This window comes from Lissotriton helveticus, chromosome 3_1, assembly GCF_964261635.1.
Source record: "Lissotriton helveticus chromosome 3_1, aLisHel1.1, whole genome shotgun sequence".
Lineage (NCBI taxonomy): Eukaryota > Metazoa > Chordata > Amphibia > Caudata > Salamandridae > Lissotriton > Lissotriton helveticus.
In genome coordinates this window covers 1,990,523,884-1,990,540,045 of record NC_136061.1, presented here as the reverse complement: position 1 = coordinate 1,990,540,045, position 16,162 = coordinate 1,990,523,884, and the positions used below count along the sequence as shown (strand labels likewise).

At 50.5% G+C, this 16,162-nt stretch overlaps 1 protein-coding gene across 1 annotated transcript in view; it reads left to right on the top strand.

Moving 5' to 3' along the window:
- Positions 1 to 16,162, top strand: part of ARRDC4 (arrestin domain containing 4) — a 199,404-nt gene that overhangs the window by 95,183 nt on the left and 88,059 nt on the right. The gene's annotated exons all lie outside the window — the stretch shown is intronic.

The following is a 16,162-nucleotide window of genomic DNA, read 5'->3' as shown; positions in this document are numbered from 1 at the left end:
TCGGACACCGCTCCCGCGACCCGCACCGCAGCTGTGATGTCGGTATAGAGTAGTTTGAGATATGACAGGAACATCGGGCCTAGATTAAGGCGGGATAGGAGCGCAAAGAGGTACGTCCAGCTCACCGAATCAAAGGCTTTGTTTATATCGGCAAGCAGCAAAGCCGCCTGTTCTCCTGAGGCCCCCATGGCATCCACCGCGGCCTGTGCACGCCGAATATTATGGCGCGTCGCCCTGTGAGGCATGAAGCCTGCTTGGTCCGGGTGGACCAGGTCCGTCATGTAAGGGAGCAATCGATTCGCCAGGGCTTTTGCCAGTATTTTGGCCTCTACGTTAAGCAGGGAGATGGGGCGATAGGAGTCATGTCTATCCGGGGGTCTGCCTGGTTTCTGAAAAACCACCACCTCGGCATGACGCCAGTCTGAGGGCAGCCTGCCCCGTGTACGCGCAGTCTCAAGTGCACGACGATAGTGGGCACCAAGTTGTACGTGGAATTTCTTATAAAACTCACAAGGGTAACCGCTCGGCCCGGGGGCCTTGCCTACATTGAGCTGTCCCAGGGCGTCTCCCAGCTCCTCCATCGTGAGGGGAGCATCGAGGGCCCTTCTGGTCTCATCTGAGACCACCTTAGGCGGCAGATCGTCTATGAATTTGGCCACGTCGTCAGCAGACAAGCGGTCACACGGGGCATATTGCGTCGTGAAGTAGCTAGCAAAGCTCGCCGCCAATTCGTTCGGGTCAGTAATGACCATCCCGTCGGCAGCAATAAGACCCGGTAGCGTAATGGGTTGAAGACTACGTTGACAGAGTCTATGAAGCAGTGTACATGATTTATCTCCCCATTGATAGATTCTGCTCCGCGTGGCCAGCCACGCCTGTTTGGCCTCATCCATTAAGACCGATGCATATGTTTGCTGCGCCTGAAGAAGCAAGCATATCGCTACTTCATCTCCTCCTCCCCGACTCTGCTGCTCCAGCGTTTCTACCAGTGCAGCCGCCGCTGTGATAGTCTCACGACGCCCGCGACGAGCCGCAGTACACCAGGCAATGTCCACCCCCCGTATTGTGGGCTTCAGGGCCTCCCACACCACCTCTGCATCACCCGCGTCCGTCAGGTTTTCTCGCCAATAATGATCTATTGCCTCCCGAAGATGTCGGACATAGCCGGGTTGTTGGAGATGCCACGAGGACATCCTCCATCGGAATGGTTGACGTTTCCTAAGGAGCTCTACTCTGACCGACACCGGGGAGTGGTCGGATAGGCCCCTCGGTAAAATCTCCGCCGCTCTCACCCTGCATAAGTATACTTTGGGCACAAACACATAACCCAGTCGTGAGAAGGAACCATGCACAGCAGACACGAACGTGTACTCGCGTTCTGTTGGATGAATGTGTCTCCAGGTGTCCGCCCTGCCCAAACCCTCACTCACAGCATGCAACCTAGAGGGGTGGGGGGGTTCAAGCACCTCTCGGCTCCTCCGGCGGTCCATACAGACATCCATCACCTCATTCCAATCTCCCCCAATCACCGCCAAGGATTCCGGGATGTCTCTCCACACCGTAAACAGCCGTTCAGCTAGGGCCCACTGCAGAGGGGGGGGGGGCATAGACACTTCCAAAGACCACAGGTTCCGTGCCCACCATCCCCTTGACAAAGAGATAGCGGCCCTGCGGGTCCACCCACTGCTGTTCATGGACGTAGGCCACCCTGCGATGGATTAAAATAGCTACCCCTCTGGACCCCCTGGTGAATCCAGCGTGGAAAACCTGATGATAACCAAATCTCTGAAGACTAAGCACCTTTGTACCCAACATATGAGTTTCTTGAAGCAAGAGCACGTCGGCCACCTCTCTCTTCCCCCAGCGCAAGACCGCCCCACGTTTGACTTTGTCCAGCATCCCCCTGACATTCCATGTAATTACTCGCAGGGACTCCTCAGGGAGTCGATGTATTGACTTAGCCATAATCAAGGGGGACCCACCAAGGAGGCCCTCCACGCCAGCACCACTCATTGCGCACCAACAGCAATATTCTTGTAAAAAGCACGTGCATTCCCCCCCTCTTCCCTTGAGCCCGAACACAACAAGAAAGGCAACATCTGCTTCCTCCCAAACCCCCCAACCTCCCCCCTCTCCAACCCTTCCCTTCCCAACAACTCGCACCCCACACCCCCCCCCTATACCTCACGGAACACTGAAGTACCTGTCGCGGCATGGGCAGCCTTGAGCCCAAAACGGAGGGCCCGAGACCAACCATGCCAATGGATCCCAACTCCCCGAGCCCAAAAGTTCCTAACCCCCCTCCCCTAATCTCTCCCACCGTAGCAGGAGAATGGCAGCCCCTAACGGGTCATCCCCGAGCCACACTTCACAACCCCACTCATGTTCAGTAAGTCAGTCTCGAAGCAACGTTGAGGCATTAATGGCACAGTCAGTCCACTGGGCTGCCACAGCAGCTTCTCCAGCCATCGGGAGCCATACCTCCGAACAGGGAGCACAGAGTACCTGAGGCTTTCAGTGATCTCTTCCGGACTGGTCAGAGTCTTCCGTTCTGCCGCTATCATGTGCACTAGTAGCTGAAGCCGACCGCTTCCGCGATTTGGACCTCCGATGTCTCCCGCTCTTGGCCGCTCGGTCTCCTCGTTCCTGCGATGACCCCCGCGAAGAGCCCGGGTTCAGTCCCGGCTGGGCATGCGGCCTGAGTGCTACCGTTTCATCAGTCCATTTGAAGAGCGCCTCTGGAGAGTCGAAGAACAGTGTTTTAGACTGGAAGATCACCCTCAGGCGAGCCGGGTACAGCAGAGAGTACTGGAGTTGCAGGCCCCGCAGCTTCGCCTTTGCGTTCATGAAGGATTGACGTTGTTGCTGTACGAGCTTGGTGTAATCCGGGAAAATCATGATCTTTCGGTTCTCGTATAAGATAGCATCCTTGGTTCTCGCTTCTTTCAAAATAGCATCACGGTCGTGATAATTCAAGAGTCTGGCTATTACCGCCCTGGGCCGTTCCCCCTCCGGCGGCCTCTGCGTCAGGGCACGATGGGCGCGTTCAACAACAAAGCAGCTGGATAGAGCTTCTGGGGGCATCCAGCTCATTAGCCATTGAGTTAGAAACAATGCCATGTCCCCCTTCTCACATCGTTCCGAAAAGCCGATGAAGCGGAGATTGTTTCGACGCGCGCGTCCTTCCGCATCCTCCGCCCTGAGTGCTAGGCCCTTCTGCACAGTTTCCATCGCTGCCATCCTCTTTTTCAGGGAACCCACATCATCTTCCACCACCGAGATTCTGGATTCTGCCTCTGTAATCCGTGCCACTGCGTTCCGCAAGTCTTGGCGCAGCAGGGTGACATCCGCGCCAACAGCGCCTATCTTGGCATCTAGCATGTCCCTGGACTGGGTGATGGCAGCCATAAGCGCAGCCTTGTCTGGTCCCCCTCCCTGTCCCCCTCCCGAGGGTCCGGGGCCCCCGCCGGGTCCCGTAAACTTGTCAATAGTCGGCTGCTTGGTGAGGCCACCACCTCCTCCTCTGGTCATGGCCTCTAACCCTCCGAGGGCCACCGACAGCCGGCGCAGGTTCGGTGCAGTACAGGGTCTTCTATAGCGATTGTAGTCCCAGGAAAGGGCCCCCTCAATAGTTCTCCCCATGCTGCGGGGTGCAGATATCAGTATCTCCTATCCGGCACCGGTCCTCGGGCAGGTCAGGGCAGGTCCCGGGAACTATACCCTAGATGTCCGCAGTCGGCGCGCCTTTCACTCCTCCGATCGGCCTCCAGCACCAGCCACCACTCCTGCACAAATCAGGGACCCAGGCGGGGGAGGGGAAACACTCACTATTCGCTGGAAGTCCGGTCTGCCATCCACAGAGGGTCAGCAGCGAAGTCCCCAATCCGCATTGTCAGGACCACCTCTGTCGATCACAGCCCAGGCGAGGCAGCCGCCCGTGGTGTCCTCTGGGTGGGGACCACGAAACTCGAGGCCCCGGCTGCACTAGGTCCACAAGGCCGCCGCGTCAGGCCGGACAGCCCACAGCAGCCTGAATCGCCTCTCCTCAGGCGGGGGGCCCCTCGGAGGGTAGTGCCGGTCTCCCCCGGTCCTTCAGGGCAGCCCAGGGCAATCGGCGGGCCGGCCGCGCCGCACAAGCACCCCCGGGCGTCCGGCCGGACGGCCAGCAGCAGCCGTAGTCTCTACTCCCCAGGCGGGGCCTCCGGAGCGCAGCGCCAGATGTCCCGGTCTCTCAGGGCAGCCCAGATGCGTGGCGATCGGCGGGTCGGCCACGCCGCGCGAACACTCCCGGACGGGAGTCTCCAAAATCGAGGCCCCGGCTCCTCTGGTGTGTGCTAGGCCGCACGCTCCTCACCTCCTCCCGGCCGCGCTCGACCGGGCGGGGGCTCCGTGAACCGCGCTGGAGGATTTAGGGAGCCCTCGGCAATGGGTGCCACCCTCGGGTTGTGGTGTGTAAACTCGGGGATCAGGATAATTGGCCGGATAATGAGCGGGCCGACGGGAGCTCTAGGTAGCTGCAACCGCCATCACCGCTTGCGAAGCCACGCCCCCTATTTTTTTTAAATGATTGGTGGTGTCCAGTTTCTCTCCTTACAAAAGTGAATAAAAAGCTAGTGGCTGTTACCAATATCTGCTCTTGGGGTGTGGCAAAGTTGTGATGCTGCCTTTGAGAGGAAATTCTTGAACGGTACTTGCCTAGCATGCCCGGCAGCGCTGTATCACAATCCCGTTAATGCTTTTTCCACATTAACAAGATATAACAGCTAAAATGATTATTAACTTTGTAGATTGTCGGAAGACATCAAAAATCCACGGCGGACTAATTGCACTGCCGAAGAAAAGGAAGACAAGCATTTGCAATGCAATAGGTCTAGCATTTATGCAAGTTTGACCTATTAACATTGCAAATAACTAAGGGCCAGATGTAGGTAAAACTTATTTACCGATTCTTAATTACCGAATTTTACCGATTCGGTAATTAAGAATCGGTAAATAAGAAGTGGGGGTATGTAGGAACATCCAGATGTTCCATTTACCGAATCGTTAAGAATCGGTATTTACCGATTCGGTAAATACCGACCGGTAATGCTCCATTCATTCCTATGGGCTTTGAAGCCCATAGGAATGAATGGGGCATTACCGGTCGGTATTTACCGATTCGGTAAATACCGATTTTGACAAGGGTGCAGGGGGTGTCACTTTGACACCCTCTAGCACCCCCACAAAAGGTTCAGGGGCCATATGGCAGGCATATCTGCCCTAAGGGCAGGTCTGCCTGTCATATGGCACAGGTGTGCATGCACACATGTGCATGCACACCTGAATCGGTATTTTAACATCAAATACAATTTGATGGTAAAATACCGATTTTGTAGGCCTTGTGGGACTCAGAAGAGTCCCACCTACATATCAATTTTACCGATTCTGTAAATATACCGGTCGGTAAATTTACCGACCGGTATATTTACCGAATCGGTAAAATTACCGATTTTCCCTGTTTACCTGCCCCTACATATCAAATGCCAAATACCGGTCGGTAACGGCCGAATTCGGCCGTTACCGACCGGTAAAACCCTACCTACATCTGGCCCACAGCCTTTTATTGTTGTTTTCCTTTTTAAAACATAAATAAAAGACATTGGGCCAGATGTAGGAGCCTAAATACCGGTCGGTAACGGCCGATTTCGGCCGTTACCGACCGGTATTTAAGAATCGGCATGTAGGGGCATATTTTTACAGAATCGGTAAATTTACCGATTCGGTAAATTTACCGATTCTGTAAAATACCGAATCAGTATTTTTACCGATTCGGTAAATCTCAGATGTAGTCCCAAAGACCCTACAAATTCGGTATTTTACCACCCAATCCAATTGGGTGTTAAAATACCGAATCCAGGTGTGCATGCACACCTAGAGACAGACAGACATGCCCTTAGGGCATGTCTGTGTGCCACATGGCGCACATGCCTATTTTTGGGGTGCCAGAGGGTGTCAAAGTGACACCCCCTGCACCCTTGCTGGAATTCGGTATTTACCAAATCGGTAATTACCAAATCGGTATTTCCCATTGATTCCTATGGGCTTCACAGCCCATAGGAATCAATAGGAAATACCGATTCGGTATTTACCGAATCGGTAAATACCGAATTTTAACGATTCGGTATTTCCACATCTGGAAATACCTACATCTCCCCCCTTCATATTTACCTATTCATAAATACCGAATCGGTAAAATTCGGTATTTATGAATCGGTAAATATCATTTACCTACATCTAGCTCATTGTCATTTACAATGGCAATAGCTTAAACTCGTTTGTACAGGAATGATTTCAGAAGAGAAAGGTGGGATATTAGAAAAAAATAATCGGAAAAATGTATTTCTCCTATTGACTTCTATTGAGTATTTAACTTCACCCCGCGCCATGACAGGCAGTTACGTGATGGTTATTTGAATACGCAAGAGATGGCAAGAAGTGGAAGGGGATGGTGGGGCGCGTAATACTGATGGTAAGATGTGTATTTCCTTTTACTACTGAGCGCCGGAACGGCCCCATGCCTCGTTATAAGCCCTCTGTCAGCCAAGCCTGAAAACCAGGCAGGGCTCTTGTTCGTTATTGGCTGGGCACGAGCAGGCAGCGTCACTGAGATCAGTGCGTTCTGTGGCATAAGAGAGAAGAGATAACTCTGGGCTTCAATGTTCTTTCAAGAAAGATCTGTAAGTTGCCTAATCACAGCTTTGACTAATCACAAAACCTGCTACGAAGCACAGCTTGTAGCAGGTGCTACACAGATGTGCATTTTATGCAGGTAGCTCGGAGGATAACAGCCTAAGTTGCAGAAACACTACGGTGATACAAGTTCTGCAAGTAGTGCCTTAGCCCACTAAGCTATTAAGGGCACAGGGTTTTTACAGAAGGTGACAGTGAAGGAGAAAGCGGAAGAAGCAAGCAACAGAATAACTTGAACAGGCTGTGCCTACTGCAATCGGTGGCTAGTGTCGGAGAGGACTTCTTGTCTGGCACTCTGTCTCCACTTACGCGTCTGTAACTCCTTCATTCTGAGTCCTATAGGCAGTTCTGAAGCAGTGTTTCTGTTCCCAATGGTAATTCCCCATTCTCAGTCCGCTAGGCAGTCCTGCAGCTGCATCTCTGTTCCCACTGATAATGCTTCATTCTTAGTCCTCTGGCCAGTGCTGCTAGCTAGTTCTCTGGTCCTAGTGGTAATTCCTCGTTCTTACTCATCTACACAGTGTTGCAGCTGCTTCTCTGGTCTCATTGGTAGTTCCTCGTTCTAAGTCCTCTAGGTAGTGCTGCAGCTGTGTATCTGTTTATACATCCACTACAGTACAAACCAAAACACATAGATAAAGGACAGTGTCATTTACAACGCCAATAGCTCTAACTCGGACAAATGCGAGACCTATTGCATTGCAAATGCTTGTTGTTTTTAGGCACTATTTGTCACTATAAACTTTAAAATTCAATATCTCAAGTTCTACTTATTGGAATGTTGCCAATTTGTTCTTGTTTCATTTATTAAATTAAGTTCTATTTTCCCAACCAGATTTACAATTTTTTTGTGTGGTGTTTTCTCTAATTTATGTTTTGAAGTGTTGCACAAATACTTTACACGTTGTCTCTAACGTTAAGTCTGATTGCTCTGTGCCAAACTACCAGATGATGAGCATAAGTTAATTTAGGGTGTGATTGTGCCTTACCCTGACTAGGATGTGGTTACTGCTTAACAAGGGCTAATAACCCAGAGCAGCAACCCAATTTCTAACAGTAACCATACTAGCATGTGATTCAGAGGGAATTTTCCAAGATGTCATTTCTTACACACTGGCTAACCCTTTGAAGGTGCACATGCAGCAACATCCAATAGGTAATAACAAATGTCCTACTACTCTGTGTTCCCACATGTCTTCTGATAACAATGGTACGTTACTTTTGTGTGCAAGCCTAGTGCTTGTGACAGGAAACAGGCTAAAACGCAGCATTGACTCATCACAGTATTTCACTGACATTGGACACATGTTTTTTTAGTGTCTGTCGCTGCAGATTTTGGACTTTAGCTCAGGCAGCACCATAGAAAACTTAGCAAACCTGCACATTTTTTTTAACTAGACACCTAAGGGAATCCAGGGTGTGTAGCCTGCATATCTCTCACCAGATCTATTTACCCTGAAGCCCTTACAACTTTGACTGGATGTAAGGTTCTGGAATCTGGAGGGAGCCACACACTTCCTTCCACCTAGCAATCCTCCCAATAAAAATGGTACCTTACTTGTGTGGGTAGGCATAGCTCATGCGATAGGAAACGGCCCAAAACGCAACATGGACACCTCACAGTTTTCCACAGAAAACGGATCCTTTTTTGCAAAGTGAGACGTAGTAGATTTTGGCTCTTAGGTCAGCCAGGACCTACAGAAACCTACAAAACATGCACATGTATGAAAACTAGATACCTGGAGAAATTCAGGGTGGGGTGGTTTGCATGGCTCTCACTAGGTTTTCTTACCCAGAATCCCTGGGAAACCTCATACTTCGACTAAAATACATTTTTCTCACATTTCAGTCATGGGAAGTTCGGGAATGTGTGGGGAGTGACAGACTTCCTACCGCCTAGCATTCCTCCAAGTCTTCTAATATAAATGGTAACTCACTTGTGTAGGGAGGCCTAGTGCCTCTGATAGGAAGCTTCCCAAAACGCAACATGGACACATTACCTTTTTCCACAGAAAACTGCCCTTTTCTTTTACAAAGTGGGTAACTGTCTATGTTTGGCCCTAGCTTCATTGCCACCTAGGGAAACCTAGTAAACGAGCACATGTTTGAAGACTAGACACCTATAGGAACCCAGGTTCTGATAGATACATCTGCAGTGGATTCCTCACCTTGTGAATATCCCCCTTGCGTCAGCAACATCCGGAAATTCTTTTGTAGCCTTGCGCCGACTGGGACGTGGACGACGTCATAGAGACACGGCATCACATGCGACTGCGCTGACGTCACCGACACTACAATAGGCCCACGCCGGCGTGATGACATCAGTTCCCTTTTTTCCGCGTCGTCGACGCTAACGGTTTCGGGAATATCAGTAGCCAACTGGTGACTTTGTTACCTTATTATTAGTTTTCTGCTTCTTTGTTTCTTGTTCCTTCACGATGTCGACAAAGAATACCGGCTTCAAGCCCTGCAGGGAGTGCGGGAAAATGATGTCCATTACTGACCCGCACGAGGACTGCATTTGGTGTTTAAGCTCTGACCATGATGTGGATGGATGTTCGTCTTGTCGGAAGATGAACCCGAAGGCCCTGAGAGAAAGAGAGACTAAACTCCTGGTAGCGAAGCTGAAGGCTGGAAAGGAAAAATCTTCGAGGTCTAGCTCTCGAAGGGCGAGGTTGAGATCGAAGTCAAGATCCAGATCTCGAGAGGAGTCGTCTTCTAAGTCTTCAGACCATGCTTCGAAGTCGAGAAGGAGACATAAGAAGAAGAGACATGAGTCCCGACGTCATTCCGGTAAGGAGTCGGGTTCGAGGTTGAGGTCACCGAAGAAGGTACGTTTCAAGGAGGTCACGATGGATGTTTCGGATCATGAAGGTGAGGCCTCGCCTTCGGAGTCGCAGGTACAGTCGCCGACTCCGGCTTCGAATCCGTCTCCGGCGCCGTCCCCGGTCTGAGATTAGTAAGAAGTTCATGTGGATGTGGATTCCGCGCCTGTCGGAGAGCCGAATCCGAACCCTTCACAAGACCAGCCTGAGGGTTTTCAGCCACCCTTTCCAGCCCCAGGCCAGGACCCATCAGTTTTTTTAAACGCTATGTATGGTGTCTTTTCAAGGGCATGGTACCCCTTTGGCACACCTTCGGGTCCCATGGGTCCTCTGGCCTTCAATTTAGGAGTCCCACACTCCTATCCTCCTGCTCCATTCATGCCCTTTATGCCGGCTCTGACGCCGCCATGGCAATACCCGGCTCCACCGAGGTCGTCGACGCCGGTTCCGGCGTCGCCCGCTCCAGATCGGCCTCGAGAGCAGCCCACTGGGCCATCGGATTCGATACCGACGTCGATCCCGGCTCCGTCTGAGTCGTTGGTGGATCCGGCTGCGAAGCGTGTAAAGGAGAGGTCCAGAAGGGAGGCACAACGCCTTTTGGAGGAGCAAAGATATATAGAGTCACATCCTGATATGGAGGAAGGTGAACTGGAGGATGATTGTTTTGAGGATCTGGCTGATGCTGGTAGCCTGGATTTTTCTCCGGAGTGGGAGTTACCATCCTGCTCTGATGCGCCTTCAAAGGACGTCCAGCCTTATCATGTAGTGATGAGGAAGGCAGAAGAACTTCTGCAATTGACTTTACCAACAGTGGAGTTTAAGTCCAATCTTCTTACAGAAGTTTTGCATTCACCTAGCTCTGTGGTGGAACCATTGCTTCCGTTTAATGAAGCCTTAACGGAACCTATTATGGAGGTGTGGAAAAAGCCACTGACAGCCCCTGCAGTATCCAAGAGTGTGGCGAGAAGGTACAGGGTTGCACCTGAAGACCCTGCTTTTCTGATGTCTCATCCATCACCTGAGAGTCTAGTCATACAAGCAGCCTGTTCCAAAAAGAATGTGAGTGCCTTTCCTCAGGTTCCCGGTGATAAAGAGGCAAAGAAACAAGATCAGGTGGCTAAAAAGACCTTCTCTGCAAGTATGGCGTTGAAGTCAACTAATGCCACTTGCCTTATGGGGAGATATGTGCATGCCCTTATGGATACTAACCGTACTTTAGCTCCTAAGATTCCTGATGACAGCAGGAGGGATTTTGAGGAGGTGTTGTCAGATGCAAATCTGCGGCACGCCAAGTGATACAGAGTGGTCTGGACACTGCAGATTTGATGGCACGTATCATGGGCACTGCGGTTGCCACTAGGAGATCGGCTTGGCTGAAATCTTCAGACTTTTCGGCAGATGTTCAGGCGGCTTTGCTGGATCTGCCGTTGATGGATCTGGTCTCTTTGGCAAGAAGACTGATACGTCCTTGGAAAGATTTAAAGACAGTAGAGCAACTGCTAAATCTTTAGGGCTTCAAATCGGAGGTTCTTCAGCCAAGAGGTTCAGAGGTTTTGGACGCTCTTCCTTTCGCAACTATCTGCAAGGTCAGCAGCAGCAGCAGCAGAACCCCTTGTACAGATCTTATAGGGGAAAGCAAAGAGCTAGGCCTCTAGGTCGTCAAGCCTCTTCCTCCTCTACCTCCTCTAACCCCCCAGCCTCAGAAAAGCAGCCCTAGATCCGCCATTCAGGATCATGTGGGTCCGGTGGGGGGTCGGCTTACCTACTTTCTACGGGATTGGGAATCGGTTACATCAGATCTTTGGGTTCTCAATCTCGTAGAAAATGGGTATGCCCTTCCCTTTCGGGAATTCCCTCCCAATTACCCTCCTTGTCAAGGTTTTTGCACAGAGGAACATCTTTTACTTCTACAGGAGGAAGTGCAGACACTGTTAAGAAAGGGTGCGATAGAGGTGGTCCCAGAGCAGGAAAGGGGTCAGGGATGCTACTCCCGGTATTTTCTGATACCCAAAAAGGATGGCAGGCTTCATTCAATCCTGGATCTCAGGATCTTGAATCTCTATCTGAAACAAGAGAAATTCAAGATGCTTACCTTTGCACAGGTTCTTCAAGCGCTGCTGAAAGAAGACTGGATGGTGTCGCTCGACTTGCAGGATGCGTATTTCCACATCCCAATCCTGAAGTCGCACAGGAAGTATCTCCGTTTTACGGTGGGATCGCAACACTATCAGTTTGCGGTCCTTCCTTTTGGAATTACTACTGCGCCTCGAGTCTTCACCAAGGTGATGGCGGTGGTGGCAGCACATCTCAGAAGGTCGGGGATTCCAGTATTCCCCTATTTGGATGACTGGCTGATCAAGGCGGAGTCGTCAGAGAAGGTGCTCCAGCAACTCAGTTGTTGTACCGGTTGGGTTTTTCGATAAATGTACCCAAGTCTCACCTGGTGCCCTCCCAGCGCAACCTGTTCATAGGTGCTGTACTGGATACAACTGTATGTCGTGCATTCCCTCCTCCTCAAAGGATTCGCGACATACAGGAAATGATTCCTTTCTTCTTCAATGGAGCGGTCGTTCCAGTCCTGAAGGTCCTTCGCCTGCTCGATCTGATGGCTTCCTGTATTCTGTTGGTCAACAATGCACGCTGGCACATGAGGGCACTCCAGTGGTGCCTCCGCAGGCAGTGGTATCAACACAACGGAGATCTCAGGGAGTCGGTGAAGATCTCCAGAGAAACTGCGGTGGATCTGTCTTGGTGGAGTGTGGAAGGCAATCTGTCTCAGGGAAAGCCTTTCCAACTTCCTCCAGCGGTGGCCACGGTGATAACGGATGCGTCCACTCTAGGGTGGGGTGCTCATCTGGGGGATCTGGAGGTCAAGGGTCTTTGGTCTCCAGAGGAAAGGTTGCTTCACATCAACCTTCTGGAATTGCGGGCGATATGTTTGGCGCTCAAGGCCTTCCTCCCTTCCCTTCGCGGTCTGTCGGTGCAAATCCTGATGGACAACACGACCGGGATGTGGTATATCAACAAGCAGGGAGGAGTAGGGTTGCAGTGTCTCTGCAGAGAGGCTCTGCGTCTCTGGTCCTGGGTACAGGACCACCAGATTTGTCTGGTGGCAAATCATCTGGCCGGAGTTCTGAACGTGCGAGCAGACAGTCTCAGTCGGCAGTTCTCGGCCGACCACGAGTGGAGGCTTCACCCGGAGGTGGTTCGTCACGTCTTTCGGATGTGGGGAACTCCTCAGGTGGACCTGTTCGCCACTCGCGAGAATGCTCACTGCCCGTCATTCTGCAGCCTCCAGTTTCCGATGCAGGGAGCCTTGGGGGATGCGTTTCAGTTGAGTTGGGACTCGCAACTCCTTTACGCGTTTCCTCCCATACCCTTGATTCCTCGGGTTCTGAGGAAGATTCGCCAAGACCGGGCCCAAGTTATTTTGATTGCCCCGGATTGGCCAAGAAGGGTGTGGTACACAGACCTTCTCCACCTCTCCTCTCGCCCGCCGCTCCGTCTCCCGTTCAGGGCAGATCTCCTCTCTCAGATGGAGGGGCAGGTTCTACACCCCCACCTCCAGACATTACACTTTCATGCCTGGAGATTGAACGGGGCAACCTGAACTCTTTTTCTCTCCCACACGATATGGTGGATGTCATATTATCAGCTAGGCGTGACTCCACTAAGTCTATTTATTCCTACAGATGGGCTAAATTTGTCTCTTGGTGTGGGGAGAAGTCTGTTGACCCTTTGAAAGCCCATTTATATGATATACTACAGTTTGCTCTTTACTTGGCGCAGCAAGGTTTTGCTGTTGCTACAGTGAAGGGCTATCTTTCAGCATTGTCAGCATTTCTCTGTTTGCCGGACCAGCTGTCTCTTTTCAAATCTCCTGTAGTTTTGAGATTTCTGAAGGGACTCACTAATAAGTTCCCTCCTACTCCTTTTATTGTTCCTCAGTGGGATTTAAATCTTGTATTAACCTACTTGATGGGTTCTCCCTTCGAACCCTTACACAAGTGTCCCATGAGGCTTTTTGTCTTTTAAGACAGTCTTCCTGGTTGCGATCACCTCGGCAAGGAGGGTAAGTGAGCTTCAAGCTCTTAGTTCCAAGCCCCCGTTCTTGACCATTCATGCTGATCGAATGGTTCTTAGGACCAGGGCTGCTTTTCTCCCTAAGGTGGTGTCTCCCTTCCACTTAGGTCAATCTATTACCCTTCCTACATTTTATCCTCCCCCTCACCCTTCCAAGGAGGAGGAGAGGCTACACCGTCTGGACCCCAAGAGGGCGGTGAGTTTTTATATTGATAGAACTAAAGACTATCGAATGGATGACCAGCTCTTCGTTGGGTTTGCTGGCTGCAAGAAAGGAAGAGCGGTTCATAAAAGAACTCTTCCAAGATGGATCATCCTCTGTATAAAGATCTGCTACTCTTTGGCTGGTAAGGATCCTTCAGAGGGTATTAGAGCCCACTCTACTAGAGCTAAGTCTGCAACATCTGCTCTTTCTAGAGGTGTGCCTGTTGAGGACATTTGTAGAGCAGCTACTTGGGCCTCCCTCCACACTTTCGCAAAGTATTATTGCTTGGACACTGAGTTGAGGAGGGATGGCCACTTTGCGCGCTCTGTCCTCCAGGATTTTCTGGTTTAGGAGAGTGGACACCCTCCTCCGGGAGTGGGGACTGCTGTGGGACTCTATTCACAAGGTGAGGAATCCACTGGCAGATGTATCTATCAGAAGAACAAGTTACTTACCTTCGGTAACGCTTTTTCTGGTAGATACAGTATCTGCCTGTGGATTCCTCACTGACCCACCCGCCTCCCCGTTGTCCACTCTTCTATACCAGAGTTGCTGTAATGTATTCATTTTATTGTCAAGGAGTTGTTTTATTCAAATGTTTTATTGCATTTGCTTCACACTGTGTGTGTTACCTTGATTATTGTGTATATGTCTACTGTCATTGGTCCGTCCGTGTGCTTCGAAGGCATGGAAAAAAGGGCGGAACTGATGTCATCACGCCGGCGTGGGCCTATTGTAGTGTCGGTGACGTCAGTGGAGTCGCGTGTGATGCCGTGTCTATGACGTCGTCCACGTCCACGTCGGCGCGAGGCTACAAAAGAATTTCCGGGTGTTGCTGACGCAGGGGGGATATTCACAAGGTGAGGAATCCACAGGCAGATAATGTATCTACCAGAAAAAGCGTTACCGAAGGTAAGTAACTTGTTCTTTGGGTAGATTGTGTGGGCTCTCACCAGGTTGGGTACCCAGAATGGTTTGCAAACCTCAAACCTTAATTAAAAACACACTTTTTTTTCACATTTCGTAATCAAAATTTCTGGAATCTCACTTAGGGCCTGATTTAGAAGTCGGCGGAGGGAATACTGCCTCACAAACGTGACTGATATCCCGTCCGCGGTATTACCGTCCCCATAGGATAGAATGTGATTGAATTATGGCAGACTGCATATCCCGTCACGTTTGTGATGGAGTGTTCCCCTCCGCTGACTTCAAAATCAGGCCCTTAGTGCTAGTAAGCAGGAAAGCCGCGTGAATGCACCAACCACTTTATAGTTCATTCACACGCCTTTCATGCATGCCACACAATGCCATTCATACCGCCTGCCATAGACCCAACACTCACTCAACCAACCGCCACCATTCAAGGGCCCATCAGATTCATGCGCCAACTTGACTAAAACACCAGTCACTCTGATTGTCAGCCATTCATTGACATTTTATTCAAATACACCTCTTTCAAATCAATACACATCAGCCAACAGCCACACATTCTGACATTTGACAGGCCGACAGCCAGACATTCCGCTAGCCGATAGTTACATTCTGCCAGTCGACAGCCACACATTCTGCCAGTCAACAGTCACATTTCCTGCCAGGCGACAGTCGCATTTTCCACCTGTTGATAGCCATACTTTCTGCCAGCTGACAGTTAAACATTCCGGCAGCTGACAGCCACACTTTCTCCCAGCAAAAAGCCACACAATCACCACTAGACACATACAGCCAGCTGTGGTTGGGTAGTGCCTTGAACAGTTTCACTGCGAACATGAACATCTGCTTCAACCTACACAAGATCACTATGAAAAACAAATCTAGGTTATTGTTTGACTTTTCCTGTCCATGCCCATCACACTCACTGCCTAATATTGCAATGGTGCCAAGTGAACTTTTAGGAAAGCCTCACTGTGGAAGCCTGATTAGGCCTGAGAGAGACTTTCATGAGTCTGTAGAGTACTAAATCCAACTCCTTCCAGTGTGTGGAAGTGAGTTGGGAAGTGTCTGAGGATGTATTTGTGTGGCCCATTCCTCAGACACGGTCATTGAGTCTACCTTTGAAAATGCAGCTAAACATTCTAGGGCACACTATTCTAAGGGCCTTATTTAGATATTTGCGGGCGGGGTTGCAACGTCACAAACGCGGCCAATATCTCTTACGCCAAAATAAAAGTTCACTAGATCTTATGGCGCTAAATTCAATGGATAGAATATTCGTCATGCATGTGATGGACTGTCCCATCCACAAAATTTAAATCAAGCCCTAAATTCCCTAAAAATCACATCTGGAAAGACTATGGATTAGGGATTGGTTGGCAGGGTGCTC